At 43.3% G+C, this 20,825-nt stretch overlaps 1 pseudogene; it reads right to left on the reverse strand.

Moving 5' to 3' along the window:
* LOC115797836 (uncharacterized) overlaps positions 1-20,567 on the reverse strand; it is a 42,253-nt pseudogene extending 21,686 nt beyond the window's left edge.
* Between the last annotated feature and the right edge of the window lie 258 nt (positions 20,568-20,825).

Below are 20,825 nucleotides of genomic sequence, written 5' to 3' on the forward strand. Positions count from 1 at the left end.
CAAATAGTCTCACATCCAACATGAGCAGCAACATTAGGATTCAGGAGATGTATTTAGTTGCTGGATGTTCTTTTTCATCAGTTAGTTGCTGATGAGCTTTTCAAGCTATGCAAATGTGCACAAAAGTAAAAAGAATGAGGTAAAACGGGCTTAAAAAAAAAAAAGCTTTTTAAACTAAAAGCCATCTGTTACTTGCCACTGTGATTAGATTCAAAGGTATAATCAAAAATATTGATTATGGCTGTTGTGTCTCAGAGTGCCCTTAACCTTCTCCCTGCTTTATCTAACAAGTAAATGCCTGTATCTAACAATTATAGACTGCAGAGTGAGTGTGCACATTAGAGAAGCTGTAGATGAAGCAGAAAGAGAGAGGAGTGGTTGGCAGGCTGTGTCAAACCCTTAGGCAGAAGTTAGATAGGCTGAACTCCATGAATCATCCACCGGGTTCCTCTGACCTTTCAGTCTCTTACTCTTTAAATCTCCCTCTTGTCGACTTCTTCCTCTGCTCCATTTTATAGTATCGTCTGCGGTGTTGTATTTTCGCAGATCTCTCCCTGTATGATAGCATCTTCTGACAGCTCCTCTTTCCTGCTGATGTCTAGCCCTGAATGACTGTTTGCTCACTGTGCATCTGATTTTCTTTTTCTCCCTTTTCACATAAATTCCTTCCCGACCTCTGCTATCATTCCTCAGCTGTCTTTCAGTAATCACTGCCCCTCCTTTCGCTGTCATTCTTTCACCTCAACTGTCATTTCTTTTCTTCCATTTTCTACCCAACCCCCCCCAATTCCAGTTGGTCTGTCTATCTATAAACCAAAGCGTGCATGTCCTCCTGTGTGACAGATTGATTCTTACACCGTTGATTTTGATGGAGAGGATATGATATATTCAGGCAGGGAGAAGCGGGGAGGTGACAGGCAACACTCCCTCTGTGTTAAATTGACAGCAAGTACATCAAACCAGTCTCAACTGGAACCACTGGGTTTGTCAGCTGCACAACACCACCACACCCGTTCCTGATAGGTGATGTGTTCATGACACCTTTGTCAGCACCTCTTTTCTCCATGGTGAGTCTGTGCATCCGTAATAAGGCTGTAATAAACTATATTAAGTAGGATATAGAATTGTGTGTGTTTAGATGTGTTAATACATCTAAACAATTTAAAATATCACATTTAAGTCACAATACTGGATGGAGTGTAATGATCTCGTAACCAAGCAACAACCTCTGGGGCTTGGAAATGAAGGCGACGCAGAAGTGCCTGAAAGTGTCCAGTTTCTCGAGTGTCCACTTGAGATCTACATTTCTGTGTAAAAATGAATTATATACATCTTTTACATACAATCTTTTCATTTTAAACCAATCAAAACTGTTAACATTTTCTATCAAAATGGCTTGAATACAAAATTAATGCCAGTTTAACATGGATGCAATGGCGTCTTTTGGCTTGTAAATTAGGGGTGAAAAAGTTTTAGAAATCCCCTCTAATGTGCCATAAACTGTAAAACAATTTTGTGCAGTGAAGCAGCAAGCAGATTTCTCAAGATTATGATTTACTGTCACCCTCCAATTTATCTTTTAGCTCAGCGTGAATTTAAGTCTTTGGAACAAGACAGTCTCACTGAGATGCACTGCGAGCCTTGGAAACAAGCTTTAACCTCTGCTGTGACAAGTTCTCTCTAAGCTCACTTGTTTTAACAGCACTGCAACACCTTGTCAGAGGCAACATGCAGGAGTAAAACAGCGTTTTCAGCAGGTCTGCCATGTTCTCTGCAGGTTTACGTGCTGGCGCCCGGGCAAATGCAGCCGCTGGCCACCTGACTGCAAACAGCCCAGAGATTCAAACTGAAGCATAAGCAGAGCACTTTCATACGGTGCACCAAATCTCAACAAATGTGTTAAGTGAGGGGCAGGGGATTGTGGAGTATTGACGGTAATGTCAGAACCACAGGAGGCAGAGTGCTCTTAATTTCACTCACTCCTCCATTAATTAATCTCCCTCATTTCCTTTCCTCTGTGTTCTTGCTTCCTCTGCTTGCTGCGTAGCTGTTGCCAGGCTGCAAATGCATGTGTGTGTGAGATGTTTTGGGATGAATTCATTTTCTTTGAGGGGGGCAGCTGGTGTTATGGGTTTACCTGCCAAAGGAAGTAATGCATGTGATGCATGTTCACACACACACACACACACACACACACACACACCTCCTGCTGTGGTGTAATATGTGTAATGATAGATCTAGGCCTGTAACTAATGATTTTCTTCACTGGTGATTAATTTAGATTTTTTTTAATACTATTTAATTAATTGCACATCTTCAACTTGTCAAAAATTAGTAACATAAGTGATTTTTGCTTATTTAATTTAACCACTAATCTAAAAGCATTTAGATTGCTAGATATGATACTGATCCAGTGAATAACTGTTCTGTACAGGTGTCACTATTTATCTGCTGGTTACATTCCAAATACCACTTTGTGATTACTATGCTCTTGGAATGAAACGACCACATGAATATTTCTAAAAGAATTTTCTCTACTAAAAGCTCAGACACATTTCTCATAAGAGTTCCAAGATGCTGAAAGACAAGCCTTGAAATTATTTTTGTAAATGACATCCATTGCTGCTAGATATTATGTTACTAAAGTCTTTTTAATTCCCTGTAATAAAATGTGGGGGCTCAGTTAGCAGTCTAAAAACAGAACATTTTTCTCAATTAGAATGCACACCAGTTGTGGAAAATGAGAACTGGGTCACAATGAAAATTATTTTGGAAATCTAGGCCTCCAGTAAAAAAAAAAAAAAAAAAAAAAGAAAGATAGAAAGAAAGAAAGAAAAGAAACAAAAAAAGAAGCTTAAAAGCACTTGATGTAGATTACTAGACTTTATAAGATCAGTTTTTTTCCCCCTATTTTTTTTCCTAATCTTACTCAGTCATCAGTATTTAAATTCTAATCATTCCTTTAGACAAATACAACCCTAACTCATTCCGGGCTGGAGGCTGCGGTTTCCGAGCCAGAAACACTTAGTCAGAGTCTGGCAGCAGGAAGTAGCAGAGCGACGTACCGGGAGATGAGGCCAGTGTTTCCATTATGTGGTGTAGGGAGCTAGGAGTCTCTTCCTACCACTGGCCTCTGATGCTGCTGCTATGTTGCCTCCAGTGAGGGGAAGAGGGACCAGAGGGGAGCAGGGAAATGAGAAATTAAAATGAAGAGCAGAGAAACAGAAGTCACTTTAGTGCTAATGAGAGACAAGCCCTCCACCATACTATAATCATCTGCTGCCACAGGTTACCTAGCAACCCCAAGCTGCTGTTTGCAGGTGGCTCCATCTCAACAACAAGGTTGGGTGGGGGGGTTGCTGCTGACGCTAACTGTTACAGCCATTTACTGTGCCACCCTGAGCTAATACATGACCCATATCCTTTCCCTGGTAAGTCCAACAAGAGCAGGCTGTGTGTGAGAGATGGGACATGTTGATGATGGTGAAGGGGGGGGGGGGGGTCATAAAATGGTCATGTTGGCAAAACAGTTGACAATCTACCTTTTATTTTTAGCAGAAAGAGTTTCTGTTTAAATAATAATAACAGCCCACAAACATCAAGTCTTTTTGATGAGAATTTCATTTTGATTTAAATTCAAATTACAATCAAATCACTGTTGATTTTTATCCTCAGCAAAAAGTAATCTACAAATCATTCAGGTCGCAGGCGCCACATAGTAAATCAGGACTGAATGCCTGTTTTGGCTATTATAAAAGAAAAATGTCACTTGCAGTAGATTACTTCAGCTGTTCTTAATTAAAGATAATTCTCCGAGCAACTTGCCAAAAGGCCGAACAAAAACTCTGCTGTAGTAAATCTCCCGGCAATTTGGCATCTCTGCTGTGAGTTAGGAGGAAAATAAAAACTTTCAGACATCACCAAGCAGAAAGGTGAGTCTTTTTGATTAGTGGAACAATCTTGTCATGATAGTCTCTCAGGCAGTTTTGACTTTCCAGTTAAATTTTTCATGCAGATCATATTAATAATTTAGCGATTCTCTGCATGACCTGACTGAAGCCACCGTCCTGTTGCTCGCATTTGCTAGCGGTGCATGCTAGATCACCATCAGTCAAAATGGTGATGACATGCATGAGACTGTTTTACATTGTTTTCTGTACTGTATGTCACAAATGTTTTACAGGAACTGAAAGAGCAGCACATATATTACATAAATTTGGATGTGACAGCTATCATGGCAGATAAATACTGTGTAGCTATGTTATGTTACTAGGTGGCTATTCACCTTGTTTTGCATCAATTGTGGCTAGTGCAGTACTACAGTCATACTAATTACTAAAATCAAAATCAACACCATTTGACATTATACACAATTTACTATAACTGTTCACATGACGTTAACTTGTCCACCTAGAGACGGGTCAATGACAATGCAATTGCTTTGGTTGCTAGCAGATTGCCACAGTTGCTTCATAGTTTGCATGGCTTACGCCTGCAGGCAAGTTAGCCATCTATACAAGTTACTGCAGCAACCAAAGCAACTGCAAGGAGGTTTTGGTGCAGCACCCTCTTTGGGACCAATTTCACCTAGCAACTTTTAGCAACCTCCAGCAACCACTTGCCAACCAGTTGGGGAACACACATTTTCCCTCACGACCAGTGGTTATATCACATCCAACATGGTGGACAATTCTTGAGCAATGTGACGTTGCATGATAAACCTCTAGAGATGAAAGCCAGACTACATGGGAAGGTCTGGTGTGTACGAGATATACTTTAACAGGTAACAAATGAATTAGGAACAAAATTCTACACCACATTCATGTTCAAAAAAAGGCCTTAAAACCACATTTCCCTGCTGAAAATTTTCTTATGGAGGAAAAAGTTGCAAAGGCAAAGTGAGATTATCAAGAAAACATTGACATGAGAGTGCATTTGTATGTATATGTCACTAATGAATAGGAATTGACACACAACCTTGGTGAACAGCCAGGAGGTTGACTGTGCGGTAAAGGAGAAGCTTATAGTGCACAGATGTGCCGTTAGGGCAAACAACACTTTGCTTTCCCCTCTGGAGTTTCCTTCCATTTCATATGGCACTTGGCCAACCCATACTTTTGGTTTCCTGGAGCTGAATAAAAATAAGAACTTTATAATCCCCAAAAGAAAATATGTTTACTCATTTTGCTACTTTCTTACTCATGTGCACAGACAAAACCTGCCAAAAACACACACAGACCCTGTGCCTGCTCATGACAGTACGAGGTCACTGCACGAGTTGTAGCGGTTGAACAGAGCGGGTGTGGAGGGCGGGCATAAGCACCCTTTGTTGGCAACCTCGTCCCTGCCTTTCCCTCCCTTCACTTCCCCAAAAGTAGCACACAAAGGCCACTTGTCCTCTGCTGCCAGTGCCCCACCCCTGTCACCACCCGGCTGCCCGCCACACCAATCCATCCCCTGCCAAGAAAATGAGAGCACGGCTGTTTTAAATGGTACCCTCTGTGTGCACTGGTGGGCCAGAGCCCGCACTTCGCTGTGGGACAAAAGCGGGTGTCAACAGCATCCATGGCACAACCATGCTGGACCTCCCATTACCTCCCCTTCCTCTCTCTTGTTTCCCGCTCTTTTATTCTCTGGCGTTGCCCTGAACTACAAAGCGCAACTCTGAGCCCAAGACTGCAGAGGTAGCAGAAACCTATTAAGCCCAGTGCAGCAGCACAAGAGTAGTGGACCTCAAAATGACTGCTCGCCTACCTTGCCGGGCACAAAACACATTCACACACATTAAAACACTGCTCTCCTCCTCTTATCCATACTCCCTCTACCCCTCCCCATTCACCTACTTCCCTCCCACCTCCCACATGCCAGACTTTATTAGACATCCAGAAGAGAAAACAGGAAACATGCTGCTTGCCTGGAAAATGTTGTCTCCACATTATTCGTTTTTAAAGGGTATGCATCACAGTGAAAGCAGAAGATGATTGAGGCGAGTAGAGAGTGGGGAAAAAGCAAAAAACACAAAAAAGGAAAGTGCAGGACCCTCTGCAAGAATCCATGGAGGGTATCCCCCCCTCTTCTTCTCCTCCTCCTCCTCCTCCTCCTTTAACCCCCCTCCCCTCTTCCCTGGAGTTGCTCCTCTTGGTCTGGCCTTGTTGGTGAGGGGAAGGGGTCTCTGCGGTGCGGGCTCTCACTAAACCCCTGGCTGCATCATCTTTAGTCCATGCCTTTGAGGGCTGCGAGAAAAGCACCATACACCCGCGGCGTCCTTATACGTACGCTCACTCACACACTGAGGTTAGTGCTGATGATCGGCTGGTAGTGGGTAGCGGCATGAAGAAAGAGGGGGGAGAAGCTTTTGTCCTTTTTTTTTTTAAATCTCCCAGGAAGAAAAGGCTGCTGCGGTCGGGGAACGCTGTAGCTGGAAACTCTCTCGCTGCTTCCTCTGCTGTCAGCTGCGCAACATTTATTCGCTGTGCGTCTCTATCTCTCTCGCTCTTTAGCTTTTTTTTCCCCCTGCCTTTGTCTTAGTGGATAATAAACCAGAAGCTGCAGAAAAAAAAAAAGATCTTGCACCAGGAAAAAAAAAAGAAAGAAGAAAAAAATCAGTTTAAATCTGAAGTGCCAGCTTGGACATACCGAGCTGGGCTCTCTGAGCTTGCACAATTTACGGCTATGTTCAGTTCACTTGACAGGATCCACATACATAACACACTCAAGCACAATTCCTCCTCCCTTTTTCCCTCCTCCTGCCTCTCCACTTTTTTATGTTTTATTTCTGATCTGGACTCCATAGTGTTTTGAGAACGCCTGCCCCTTTTTCCCCCCTCACACACACACACACACACACACACACACACACACACACACACACACACACACACACACTCTGGTTTGCTCCCAGCCTAAGCCTCACCTCCCTTTCCCTGCTGATTATTTGGTTTCCTTTTCTTCTTTTCCACTTTCATCTAGCCCTTAACAGTTCCCCCGCCGCCACCACCGAACATGCACACAAACTCACTCCACCCTGGTATTTTTTTGGGGTTACTGGTAAAAACGTTGGGAAAGTGACATGCACACTCACACCGCCCTACCTCCTTCTGAAATTGCACACATGCACACACACACACACACACACACACACACACACACACACACACACACACACACACACAAACTGTAAACCGCAATAACAATGCAACATTCAAGCCACTCCAGGAACAACATCACAGCAGTAGAGTTTGCTGTTCTTCACACCATCAGGGAAGCCATCAGAGCCGAGTGTGTTAAGTTCACAGTTTGGTCCCTGTAGGGGAGAGCTGACAGATCGCCCTGCTGAATGACTGCGAGGATGAGCGGCTGTAAACACCCCCGTTTAGAATAACAAAGCAACCGGAGCCTCCCTGCTACCCGCCGGAGCACGGCGATGAACATACATGTGCACGCACACCGTCAGCTCCATGACAAGCGTGACCAATACAGAAAGACTCCGGCACCGTCACACGCCAGAACTGATTAGCACAGTAAAGTGGAAAGGTGAAACAGTGCAAGCAGTTTTTGCATGACAACGATGTATATCCACTTATAGTGTGTGTGTGTTTGCTTAGGTGATTATTGAGGCTGTTGTATCTCAGCGGCAAGAGCCCAACAAGCTGAGACACGGCCTGCCATCTGAGCTACCGTCTGTAGCAATGACACATCTGAGAGAGTTTGACCATCAAAGGCAGTAGCAACCCACTTCCTGCCAGCTGGCCAGACACGCTCACACTCCTTATAAAGTGTGGGGATATGGCTGCCCCTCTGATCTTCCTCTCTTTAATAATATTAAGAAAGGTAGGGTGGGGGGGGGTTGTCTCTTTGACAGCAGTACGTTAACATGAAACATCACAGAATCCCAAAAGATACAGGTATTCTGAGGGGGTATTTTAAGAATAATACCCCCTCACAGGATGATAATAATTGCAGTGAGCTCCACTGTAAGTGGTTCAAGTCTGAGTTCCAGTGTATGAAAAAGTGGCTGAATTTGTGTTCATTCTTGCAAAGGTGAAAAATTCTCATTCCATCTTTCTCTATGGAACATTTTGTGTTTAAAAGGGAGAGATGGGCACACAGAAGCAGTGGTATATGTGCAACCACTGGCCCAATTCAAAGAAGCTGAGATGTGCCCCTGAGTCCAGCGGCTGACGAGCATGTTGTTACATGCTTGTCGGCTCGTTTGGACGAGGCGAGTAAAGACTAGTGACAACAGCTTGGCACCGCAGCATCCCATCCCCGCTCCCCCACTTTCAATTTTGCTGCCCAAAATGTATTTAATTGAAATTCTAAAGAAAAAAAAAAAATAGCACTGAATTTCTGAAATATTCAGTGCTATAAAAATCTTAAAGTCAGATTTAATCGATTCCATTTGAAATCCAATTGCTTGTAAATTTTTTTTTCTTAATTGCCCACTGATTTTTACCCTTCATTTTTTACCTTTCATTTTTATTTTCAATTTTGAGACTCACACAGGCTTTGTGTAAACATAAGTGATCAACCTACTCTTGGGTGCTTCGAGCTGCACAGGAATGTAAAATCTGTGTTTTTATAGTAGCTGGCTCTTGTTAAAAAAAATAGTGTAGCTTTCTTCAGAAAAAAAAAAAAAAAGTAAAAAGAAATCTGTAAAAATTTAAGCCAACCACAAGGCAAGAGTGCTACTTTTCCTGAGATGTAGTTTCATATTCAGCCTAATAATACTTCAGTTTCAGAATTGAAGAATTCAGAAGAGTTCAGTCTGCCCTCTCTCCTGCCGCACGGCTTCTGTGAGTGCCGACCTTTAGCATAGTGAGACATCAAGAGCAGCGTTCACGCTCCGGAAGACCCAACAAATGGTCTGAGCCTCCTTACAGTCCATGTGGACTTGCCATTGAGAGGGAGCCTTCTTCTTTAACCAGCCTAATTATACTGTATGCGCCCTTTTAATGTAAGCGCTGGAACTCGGCTTCTGAGAGCACTCTGGATGTAGAGGCCCGTTAAATCCCCCTAAAGCACTTAAAGGGATTTTAAGAAAGTAAGTGGTAGAGCAAGCCAACCTGCTGCTTGGAGACGAGGCTTGAGCTGACCACATTATGACCAGCAGTTCAGAGGTTCATTTCAGATGCTGGACTTGGGTCAAAAGGAGGTTCAGCTCCACAGCAGTTGAACCCCAGAGAATATCACTAGCCAGCTTTAACAGTAATTTTTTTCTTGCTTTGATTTTTTTTTTTTTTTCCATTTAAAGCTTAGTTTTGCTGTTTGATTATTTTTTATTTCAGCTTTAGTGGTATCAAGAGTTTGTGTATTCTTTAATGCAAATATTTTAGCGCATTGCAAGACCGTGATTTTTTTTCATGTACTTCTAATTATTAATGGAGGCCCACATTTTATTCTACCTATAGATGAAAGGAGTGGTAGGCCATTGCATTTTTACTAGTGGCAACCTTGTGGTCTTGAAACATGAAAAACAATGTGAAATTTTTGTGTCAGTACACTGACTTTTTCATTTGGAAAGACTCACTGGCACGAAGGCTGAAGGCACTTTTGTGCAAGTAAGAATTTTATTATAAAGCCCTGCTTGACTTCATGAAAATGACAAGCAGACAAAAGAAGAAAAAAAAATTATGGATTACAAGATTTTTGGTACAGTGGGAATTGTGTGACTTCTTCTAGTTGGGCAGTTTTTTGATTTCCTCCAGCAAGAACAGCGTGCCTTGGCAATTAATATGTTCTGATAACACATTCAAAGTAAATTAGCAGAAGTGGAGAAAATGCTCTTCCTTCTAGCACACACTCTCAGTGCATCAGGAATGTTATTTTCTGGTGTTAGCAGTAAATTCCTCTTCCCAAATTTGTAAATATGGAAAAAAAAAAAAAAAGTCCTGCAAATATGGCAACACCTTTCTATTGCTAACTTTAACACAAGCTCTTTTTTTTTTTTTTTTTTTTATTCCAAAAGAGGTTTGGTGCTGCCATAAGCCTTTAATAATCTGTCTCATATGGATGCATTGTCTGCTTGAGTCTTCCATATAGACCTTTAGAACCATTTCAACCCTCATTCATGGAGAATAAGTAATGCAAAACAATTTTAATCAAATATCATGTTTGTTCACTCCACAACTTACAATAAGAGTTGAAACCTCTGATCCCCACCCAACCAAAATATCAGGACGGTCATAAAGGCAGCTACTGTGCAACATCAATATATGGGTGATCTTTAGTGGTCTGGACATTCTTCAGAGGGAGGGAAAGAGGGCAGTATTAGTGTAATTTTTGGTGATATTTATTTAGGAGGCCCAGGTTTATCCACTGGGAGGCACCTGCCACAGCAGTGGCAGCCAGGGTAAATAACCCCACAGGCATGTATGCAGACACACAGATACCCACAAGAACCCCCCACCCCCTCACCAGCGGTCCAGATAACATCCCCAAGTCAACACTGCCTCTCCGCTTTTGTTTTCTCTGCCTCCCCTCCTCTCTTCCCCTCCCACGTTCAAGTCCCTGCGGAACTGCAAGGACCGGGGCTGAAAAGATGCAGGGATGAGGGACAGAGATAGTGAAGGAGAGAGAAACGAGAGAATGCCCGCGCGCGCGCGCGTGTGTGTGTGTGTGTGTGTGTGTGTGTGTGTGTGAGAGAGAGAGAGAGAGAGAAGGGCTAAATTACAGCATGGGAATGCAAATGAGTATATTTTATTTGGGGGGAGCCAACGAGGGCAAGCAGGCTTTATTTTCCAGGCAGGAACAGCCCCCCCGTGGCCTGTGGATCAGTTGCAGCAAGGGCTAAGGGAAGAAAAGCGAATATTCTCACTCTGTCTCTTTACTTGGGGAGGAATAAAAAAGAAATATAACAAATACAAAACCCACAACTCTCAGAGGCTGGTGCAGTCATAAAATAAAATGATATTTTTCTATGCTCTCACGCCACCACCTCTTCCCTCACCCCCCCTCCTCTTCCCATCCCTCCTCAGCTCACTCCTTCCTGCACCTCCTCCACCCAAAGCACAGACACTAAAGTTGCTGAAATATAGGCAAGCAGCCTGACCAAACACACCACTGCACCACCGCCACCTCCCCCATCTGGAAAAACAGAGTGAGAAAGTGAGCGTGTGCGAGAGCGATGAGGATGGAGGAAGCAGGCTGAGCCAGCAGCAGGTGGTCTCCAGATGTGGTGGCTCTGGGGACAGGCCACTCTAGCGCTGTTAAGGGCAACTCAGAGCTCCATCCTTCCCCTTTTTCCTTCCATCGCTCCTCCTCCTCTTTCAATGACAGGAGCCATCTGGCCTGGCAGAGAGAGTGGAGCACAAAGTCCCAACCCTCCCAAGTGTGGCCCCTGTGTGCCACACAACAGAGTGCACGAGTAAATAAAATGCACGCACAAACGTGCACAACATACCTCCTGCCTAATGCCCTCCCACCACACCAGTCCACCAAAGGCTGTCACATGGCTATTAACCCATCGAAGCTGCAGCCCAGCTGTGCTCCATTACGATAAATACACTGGGGTCATGAGGTCTTGTCAACCAGGAGTCAGCCATCAGATACTATGAGGTGTCCACTTACAGCCTTTTAAAGCTCACTTTGCTAAAGAGTTACAGCCATTTTCATCATCATACACTACACCCTCTGGAAAGAAACTCCCACCTACCTACTCATCCACCTCCCTCCACCATGGCAAATGATATTTTACACTTCCTCTGGCAGCACCGACCTCATCCCCACAAAATATAATACCCTGAAACCCATTGTAACTGGAGTTTGCATTTTGGGCACACAATATGACACCTGGAACACCTGACACCTTCAAGCTACAACAATGCTTCCAGCTTGTATGCTGTCAACTGATGCACTTTACTTAAGCTAAAACGCAATTGCCCAGAGGTAACAGGGTGTTCTCAAATGTGAGTTAAAAAAAAAAAAAAAGAGAAAAAACAAATGCTGAGCTTCAGAAATGTTTCCTGGAAGACAAACAATTTGACTTTCTTTTTTTTTTTTCATGGGAAAATAAAATGGCTTTCTTCTCTCCAATTGTCAGTCATTATGGCTCTGTTAAGAACTGTTGCTCAAAAAAAAAAAAAAAAAAAAAAAATTACCAAGTTGAACCCCTGGCTGCTTCCTGCAGGAACATTTGGTCTTTGTAAGGCTTGGGAATACTTTTAAAAGCATTCCTGGGTAATTGTGTGTGCTGCAGTAGAAATCAGGAATGGAGGAAAATGGATTGAAATGAATTAAAAGGAGCTCGGCAGTAGCCAATGAGAACAACGCGGGGTCAGTGCTGCCTGTTCTCTCAGGTATTATTGAACAAATAAAGCACTCCATCTCCTATTAGCATGTACAACATACAAAACAAGGGATGAGGGACTTTGGTTTATTCGTTTTTTTAGCATTTGCTCTATGGCAGTGAAGAGGATGTTTTACATCTTTGTCCTTCAGGAAATCAATATTGAGTTGCCTTTTAGGCCAGCAAATGGGAGACAAAAATATTCAACAGAAATGTCCTAAACATGTGAACAAAAACCAAAACAGTGCTCTGGAGGTCTAAGGATTTTTTTTTTTAACCCCTTAACAGTGCCCTTTTTAAACATACTCACATGGGAAATGTTCAGAGTTTCCGCTGTGTTTATTGGCAACTGTGCTGAATGAACGGCAACCGTTAACATGGATTTGCAACACGGGCAGGAGCTCAAACCACAGGACTAAAGACTAACCCGGAAGACAATGGAGAAACATAGAGGACCACATGGGGAATGAATGACAACTGATCGATCAGGATGACCACAACTGGCTGAACCTCAGTCTTTCCTGGAAGAAATAGTCCTCACAACATCCAACAAGAAAGGTTAGTACATCAGCCTTTCAATGAAGTCACCCACTATGGTGGTCAGAGAAACAAGATCTTTCAGGGAAAAATATCCAAAAGAACTGAGATTACTGTTATACCTTTTTTTTTTATTCCTGTTCTTTTCATCTCTCTTCCTAGGTTTTACTCTTGATCCTCTCTGTTTCTCAGTGTCTCTCCACACCCTCCTCCCTGACCACAGACCATAAAAAAAAGTAAATATGTGCGTGAGGTAAAGCAATCGGTTAACCTTTGAAATACCCTGGCAATGAGATCTGCCTCTTTACTCTTTTCAGTTGCAGGAAAAAAAAAAAAAAAATCGAAGAAGAGAAGGAAAAAAAAAACACAATGTTGGCCACCACTTCAGAGGGGATATTCAATATCCATGAGCTTTTTCATTTCACACTGATGAATAATTCAGGGTGACCTGCCCACCACTGAGTGAGAGAGAAAGAAGGGGGGAGGGATACAAAAAAAAAAAAAAAAAAAAAAAAAAAAAGAATGACTGGGGAGGTATGCAGAGGTAGTTGTCTGCTTTAGTGGATGCAGCTGTTCCTCTTTGACAAGCACAAAACCAGGCTCCTCCCCAGCTGCTGTGGAGAGGGGAATAATATACAGCAGAACTGACGACAGATAATTGGGGGAGATTATATCAAAGCGCTGCCATTCTTGCAGCATGAGCAGCGAGCGCACATCGTTGCTATCCTGTAAACAAAACTGCCACGGGATGGGGAGAGTAGTAGAATAAACATGACAAAGCAGTCTCCCGAAATAGTCAAATTATTCTTCTCACCAACCATAACAAGTCATCAGATGATGACCCACAAAAGTTGCAAATAAGCACACATACGCTAAAGCTCACCATCACGGTTGCCTTTAGGGCTGACACCAAATTGATCATTACAAACTAATAGAAAAATAAACACACACACTTGATGGGTAATTACAGGGTAATTGTAGAGTATAAACAAAAACTTATGTTGCAAACCCATAATACTTAAATAGGTCTATTGACAGGATTGACTAACATTTATCAACAATACAGAAGAGCAAAAACCTAAACCTTATGTTATTTCGTAGCAGGAACACCTCTGACCCTGCGCAGAGGTCAGCTGCAACTATCGCACATATACGCACAAACACACACTCGAACACTCAAGCTGTCACAAGCAGGGGGAGACCAGCTGTTCCTCATTCGCTCGAAGGCTCTGTTCCCTCCACGGGTTGGCTGGCTTTGCAGAAACCATTAATCCCTCTGTGAACGCAACCGATGGTTTGGAAAGATCAACCATGAGAAAACACAGAGGGAGGGGTGAGTGAGGATGGGGCTCGAAAACACTTTATTTTCTTCCCTTTTTTTTTTTTTTTGTCTGAAATAAATACTGAAGTGGAAAAATAGATTTCCCTGGCCATATTTCCTCAGGGACACAAACAATACAGATTTTTTTTTTTGTGGAGATGGAGCAGCAGACAGTTCATGTAAGATTTACCAGGTTTAAAAGAAACAGGCGATAGATGACACAGACTGGAAACAGAGAAGTGTCCAAGAGTCTAGAACTGACAGTGAAACAGACAGGTTATCAAAGCTTCTTACTGATTACCACTGATCATGTATCTTACTTGCTAAAGACCAAATTGTCCCACTGTTATGAGCTTATTCAATTTTTGCACAATTGTTTTCATTCAAATTACAGGTAATATACACAAAAGACAATTCCTGCGCAATAACTTTTTTATGTTAACAAAATAAAAGAAAAAACTAAAAGTTAGCACCAGAGACATACGCAATATGCAGCAGTATTACTTTAAAATGCACATTTAAATACTGCTGAATTGAGCTATACATGCAATAATAAAAGCACAGTTAGATGAGTATTACAGCTCCATATAATAACTTCTTACCGATGATATGTGAGCTGAACTCTCTTGTGTGTCTCCACTCATTCATATCACTGGGATTAGTGAGGATGACAGAGACTGTCACTGACACAGCTTGTATAGTAGCATTCACACACAAGCACATACAGGTGGACAGCACACTTCCCACTCTCTAATTCTGTGCCTATTCCTAGACAGGTGCCTTAAGCTATTAGCCCTCCACAATAATAATGTGTAATCCATAATTGCATTAACAACAAGTAAGGAAAGGGTGAACCTGCAGTTCAGCCAGGAAGTATTAGGAAAGTTATTTTTGTTGTGTTGCCTCAACACTGCACAGCACTTGAATTTAAATAAATAGAGCCTCTGTCATAAATGTTTACACATTCATTCACCTTTTATAAGAGGATTTATTTAATTCTGATTAATATTTTCAGCAACCATCACTCCTATGTTGGAACATATGTAGGCAATAATATATATGTCATTGATGTGATATAGCTTAGTTTTTAAGTTACTGCTAAGGCAGTGCTAAAACGATACTACTGTAACACTGTCCCAACACTTCCTGATTGCACTGTATATGTACAGTAAATAGTGTCAGTCAAAGGAAGAAAGAGACAAATAGAGGAAATTTAAGGTCTGGTCTCTGCGTCCTGCTGTCAGCTTCATCACATTCAACCATCCTGATGAAAACGAACACTTCCTGCTGTTGAGAGACGGGCATCTGCTGTCTGTGTATATGTGCGGCAGCATAGTGGATTGCGCTAGCCGTGTGCATTGTTCCACCAGTGCACACACATATCCACATATCACAAGACATAAATATCTGGAGTTATGCATGTGTGACAATGTTAGCTATAAATCAAAGTGCTTTGCTCTCATAAAATCAAAACCAGAGTGCCTGCACAGGAAGACAGACGCTACCTTGTTGCTAAAGCATTCACAAGTACTGGAGTGTCCAGAAACATAGTCTAGGGCCAAAATGACACACAGGGAATGGTTTCTTTCCCGCTAGCTGGGGGAAAACATGTAGGAGTGCACAGTGAAATCAACGTCAGACACCTGAACAAAGCAGTTTAGCCAAGGACAGCTGAGTGCACATTAGGCATGCATCCTCATGAATGTCCTTCCAAACACAGGCAGGGAAATTAAAATCCCATTCAGCCCCCCCCACGGGAACCATGCACTGGAAGGTTGCATAACTGTCAGCCACAACAGCAATGGCTTCCTCTCAGAAGAAGAAGGAAAAAAAAAAGTGATCTGCTGTGTTTTGACTACAACCTGGGCACAAGTGTCACCAAGAGAACAGACTTATTCAGGTAAACACATCAAGTGACACATCCCATATGGCTATAAGGGGCTCCTGCCAAGTTCTGGTCTCACTCCTTCCTGTAAGTTACAAGCCCTGCTCCCAAATGCACCACCGCCATCCCCACACTGCCTGCTAATTCTCCAGCCCAGAAAAGTACAGTTGAAGATGTTCTGAGGATTATCTCCGCAAGGAAACCACGTGCAAGCGTCTGCCTTAGTTAATCTACTGAGCACGCACACACTGCAGGCTACAAGCCAATCACACATACAGCCAGGGTGGTGGCTATTCTGCTTCACGTGACACTGAAAGTTTCACCCACCTGTGCTGCTCTGTGGTATGCCACTGACAGACAGCTCCATGGCCAATGTGAGTGCTTCGAGGCCCTCTCCCTACTTTAGGTTGAAGGAAATGGTGCAACTGAGCTTGACTCAACCGTTTAATGCCATTATTAACACTACTTACGGCTTTAGCCAACCAAGACAGCGCCCAGTGGCGAGGAGGCAGGGCCCTCCTACCTGTACCTTCTACATAAATATTTTAACAAACTACCAATTTCACTTCTACTCACATCTTTGTTTTTATAACTCCCCTTTGAGAATAAATTAGAAATTAATGGTATGAAAATGTAGATGCCTCCACACTATATGTAAATGTCCACTTTAATGTGAGACGATAAAAAGAAGAGCAGTCTGTATTGGGAGAATTTATTCAGTACGTGTTAAAGGAATAATGTGTCAACTTTTCATCAATATGCATGTTTTAACATAAAACAAGAGGCTCTTCACAGATACACAAGCGCCTCTGCTGAAAAAAATGAGAATCAATTTCTTGAGACGTCACTGCTCAGAGGGAGCGGGGTGGGTAAAAGAAATGATTTCATTTAGTGCCCTGCACGGTCTTATTGTTTTCACTCAATTATCGCTGCAAGAAGTGTAAAAACTAAATGTGCAACGCTGAATGCACGTCAGCGTTGCACTTTCTCCTGTTTCCTTAAATGTGAAGATTATCTGTCTCTGACTACCACTGAAACCTATGTTGCCTGGCAACACACAATTAAGAAGTATGCTTTCCGATCGGCAGCAAGGGCCGCCCATTATCAGATGAAGTTAGTGAAGCAACAAATGTCAGCTCCATGCAAATTAGTTTGTTTTGCTAAAAGCGCTATGGGTACAGACGGTCATCGCCGTGACCTTGGAAAGACGTGTATATTTCCACAAAGCTCCGAGACGGAACTCCTCCACATCTCCTTCTCCCTCCTCTGGATCTCACACCTTGCTTCTCATTTCCTTGACAACACATGAAGGGAAGCCACTTCATAAAAATCATTACTCTATAACAAGTGAAGCGGCCCACAGACCCATTAGAGAGCCAGGCAAGATACAGGGTTACACGGCTGAAAACAAGGTTAAAAGATTTAATTCCTCCCTAAGCTCATCAGCTCTCTTCAGCAGGGAAATATATCAACTAGTTAGAAGGAGAAATCAAAATAAGCTGAGATGATGCCTCACTGGAGAATTCACTTGCAGTATCTAAACATAAAAATCTACCTCAATACTTGTGTTGGCCTTGTATGAGGAAAAATACATAATTATGTGTTTTGTGAGGCCTCTTAATATACGCAAAATAAAAGATAATTGTGCACAAGGAAGTAAAAGACTTTGTGGTTTTTCCACACGTCTATGCATAAAAGAACACTTAGGAGACCTTCAAAAAAAGTACTCATTTAGTAGTCATTTCCTACATAGCTATGACACTATATAAAAAAGCTATAATTAAATTTTCAAAGTGAATTGCTGTTTAGCAGCGATTTTATAATATCATACACTGCTTCTTGGAAAATGTTGGAAAGTGGGTCAAAATGATGCAGGGCAGCAAACATTTACTTTGAATTTGATTTTTAATCAGGTAAGTTTGAGCTTATAGGAAACAAACGGCCTTGTAGCTTCAAGGATTTCAAGCATGGTGTCTATAAAAAAAACTGTTACCTCCTATAGTCTACGCAAATATACATCCAATTAGTATAATTGGATTTGAGGCCGTTAAGCCCCAGATTAGGAGAGAGTGCAGTGTAAAATAGAATGACAGTAGCTCTGTATCAAGGAAATAAACTTTTACATATAAGACAATGATGGAATTCTGTCACTTAACTCAAATATCTTATACTTAAATAATCAAAACTGTAATGTGAAGAAGCCAAGTACAAGGAACTTTGAAAAGCAGAGTGGAGCAGCAAACGACTCCAAAAGCACTCTCATGCCTGAAAATAATTCTGACCAACAATTTAAAAAGAAATAGATGAAAAAATGTTGACCTCAATAACAGAAGTGCTGCTCAAAAAAAATAAATAATAAAAAAAAAAAATAAATTCAACTTGATGATGAGACAGGATCCCCTCTGGCAAATGACACAACTCTCTTGCAATACATGTATAAATAGTTGCGTAATTCAAAAAAGAAGACCCCCTCAGAGCAAAGCTACTTAACTTGTCAGATGCATCTTACATGCTACTCTTTCACTCAAAAACACTGTCAGTGTGATTTTTTTTTTGTAGTATGCCAAAATCCATGGCAAAAATATGCAGAACTAATATACAGAAGAAAATTATTACCAACCTACAAAAAATATTATTCAACAACAATGACAGAGGATACAGAGACAAGTGTTTGGAGAAATTACAGAGAATTGTGAGGTTTTTTTACATTACTTGTGTCAGGCGTAGTGGCCATGGTTGAGACTATGACAGGCGGACCAGTGCGGCGTCCTACCATCTTGTTGTTGTTAAGGTTTTGCGCTTGGAGAGTGGAGGCAGAACTGACAGGAACTATGGTACTCTCAGGAGCAGCATTGATCCCCTTGCGGAGAAGTTGTGGGCTGTGAAGGGGGCTTGCTGCTCCTAAAGGTGATGCTGGGGGAAGGTTGGGGGCTCTCTTCATCAGTTCCATGGGGGAATAGGAGCCAGAGAAGGTTTTGGGTGCAGCTCCAGGGGTGCCTGGAGCTGGTGGAGGCTGGTTTCCAAGAGCAGACATAGCAAGACCAGTGTGGGCATTATACATTGCGAAGGGTCTTCCCTGAGTCACAGGACTGCTATATCCTCCAGGGCTGACTGGAAAAGCTCCAGGTGCCAGGGGTCGTGTTCCTGGGTAGGTGGTCGTCTCCAGGAGATGTTGGGAGGGTGCACTGCTTGGTCTTCTACCCAGAAACTTGCCCATTCTAGGGGACACCGTCTGGATAGTGGTGGGAGGTTGCTGCATCAGGTTGGGGTCCATAGTCAAACCCTGGGGCTGCACATAGAGGTCATTGCGATGGCTGAAGCTATTAGATCGGACACGTGTTGCTGTCCCACCTGTCTTGCAACTGAGCACAACACGGGACAGAACACGAGCTTGGGCCAAATTAGGGGCTACAGACCTGACATCATGGTCCTCCATCATTCCCAACGTGGCAATGGAATCAAAGCCATGTTGCAGCAAGAGAGTAATTGTGCTCTCAGCCAAGCCTTCCCCTCGTAGAAAAGCCAAGAATGAAGGGTCCACCATCTTCTTGGGGTCCGCAGCACTGGGATGGTGAGGAGGCAAGGTAGAGGCCATTCCAGCTGTGGCAGCCACCATGGCTGAGCTGGGGTCATAGTTTGGATCATAAGGCAGCCTCTGGGAGGCTACAGCTCCGTAAGCCCTGGGGAAAGCTGCATCCATTCCCTGAGAAGCTGGGTCCACCACTGAACTGGTGGCAGCTGGCTGATGGGAATCCAGGGGCAAGATGTTGATACTGTTGTAAGTTTGACGAGCAGACAGTGGCTCAGGAGCGTAAACAGGAAACGGGGGCTGAGCCCCGAAGATCACAGCAGAGGGAGAGCTACCACCAATACGCTGGACGTCTGGGATCATCTTAGATCCCAGAGTTTCCCTGTACAAACGGCTCAGCTCATGAAGAGGAGGGGGAGGAGGCGGTGGAGGAGGCGGGGGAGGAGGGGGGAGGGGGAGGAGGCGCGGGTGTAGGTGTAGAAGCAGAGGCCAGTACAGAAGGTGTGGCCCTTGCCTGCCCTTGATCCCAGGAAGACCTAACCCCCCCAGCACTGGCTCCATAATGCAAGGCTGATCTGGTGAGCAAGTGCTGGTTATTCCTGTAAAACTCAGACTCCTTAGGTAGATGACCAGATAAGGTAGCGTCAGTCAGGTAGTAATCCTGAGGTGGTGCTGAGGTCCGGCCCGCCATCACTTCCCTGAGGTAGAGATTGCTGCTCAGATCAGATACAGAAGTCTTCTTCAGTGGTGGCTGCCCATGCCAATCCTGCTGGATCGGTCTGTACAGAGAGGACTCAATGACTGGATCCTGTTTTTCACCAAGATCTAGGTGACTGTGAAACCAAACTTCTCCGTCTTCTCCACACAGTGCCGAAATATTTCTACGCCCTGCAATGGTACCACAGTAGTGACAGCGACTTGCGGCCCTATCGTTCTGGCCTTCACTCCATTCAGGACCTCGCTGGCCCAGAGAGCCACCGAAATGCGACTGTTCACTTGAGTTAGGCATCAGTGAAGACAATAATGAGTGCAGCTATAGAGGCGGAAAATAGAGCTGGGTATTATGTTTCAACTCTCCAGTTACACTTACTCCGAATCAAAAAGGAGGAATGGAGAGGAAAGAAGGAAAGGTGAAGCAGGAGGTACCCTTTTACCTGATGTGCAGTCGAAGGCCCACCCCCCCCCTCACTCTTCAGCCTGCACTATCATGTAGCTCCCTGCTGGCAACCTATTTAAATAATTCAGTCCTGGAAACATGAGAAATCTG

This window comes from Archocentrus centrarchus, chromosome 19, assembly GCF_007364275.1.
Source record: "Archocentrus centrarchus isolate MPI-CPG fArcCen1 chromosome 19, fArcCen1, whole genome shotgun sequence".
Classification (NCBI taxonomy): domain Eukaryota; kingdom Metazoa; phylum Chordata; class Actinopteri; order Cichliformes; family Cichlidae; genus Archocentrus; species Archocentrus centrarchus.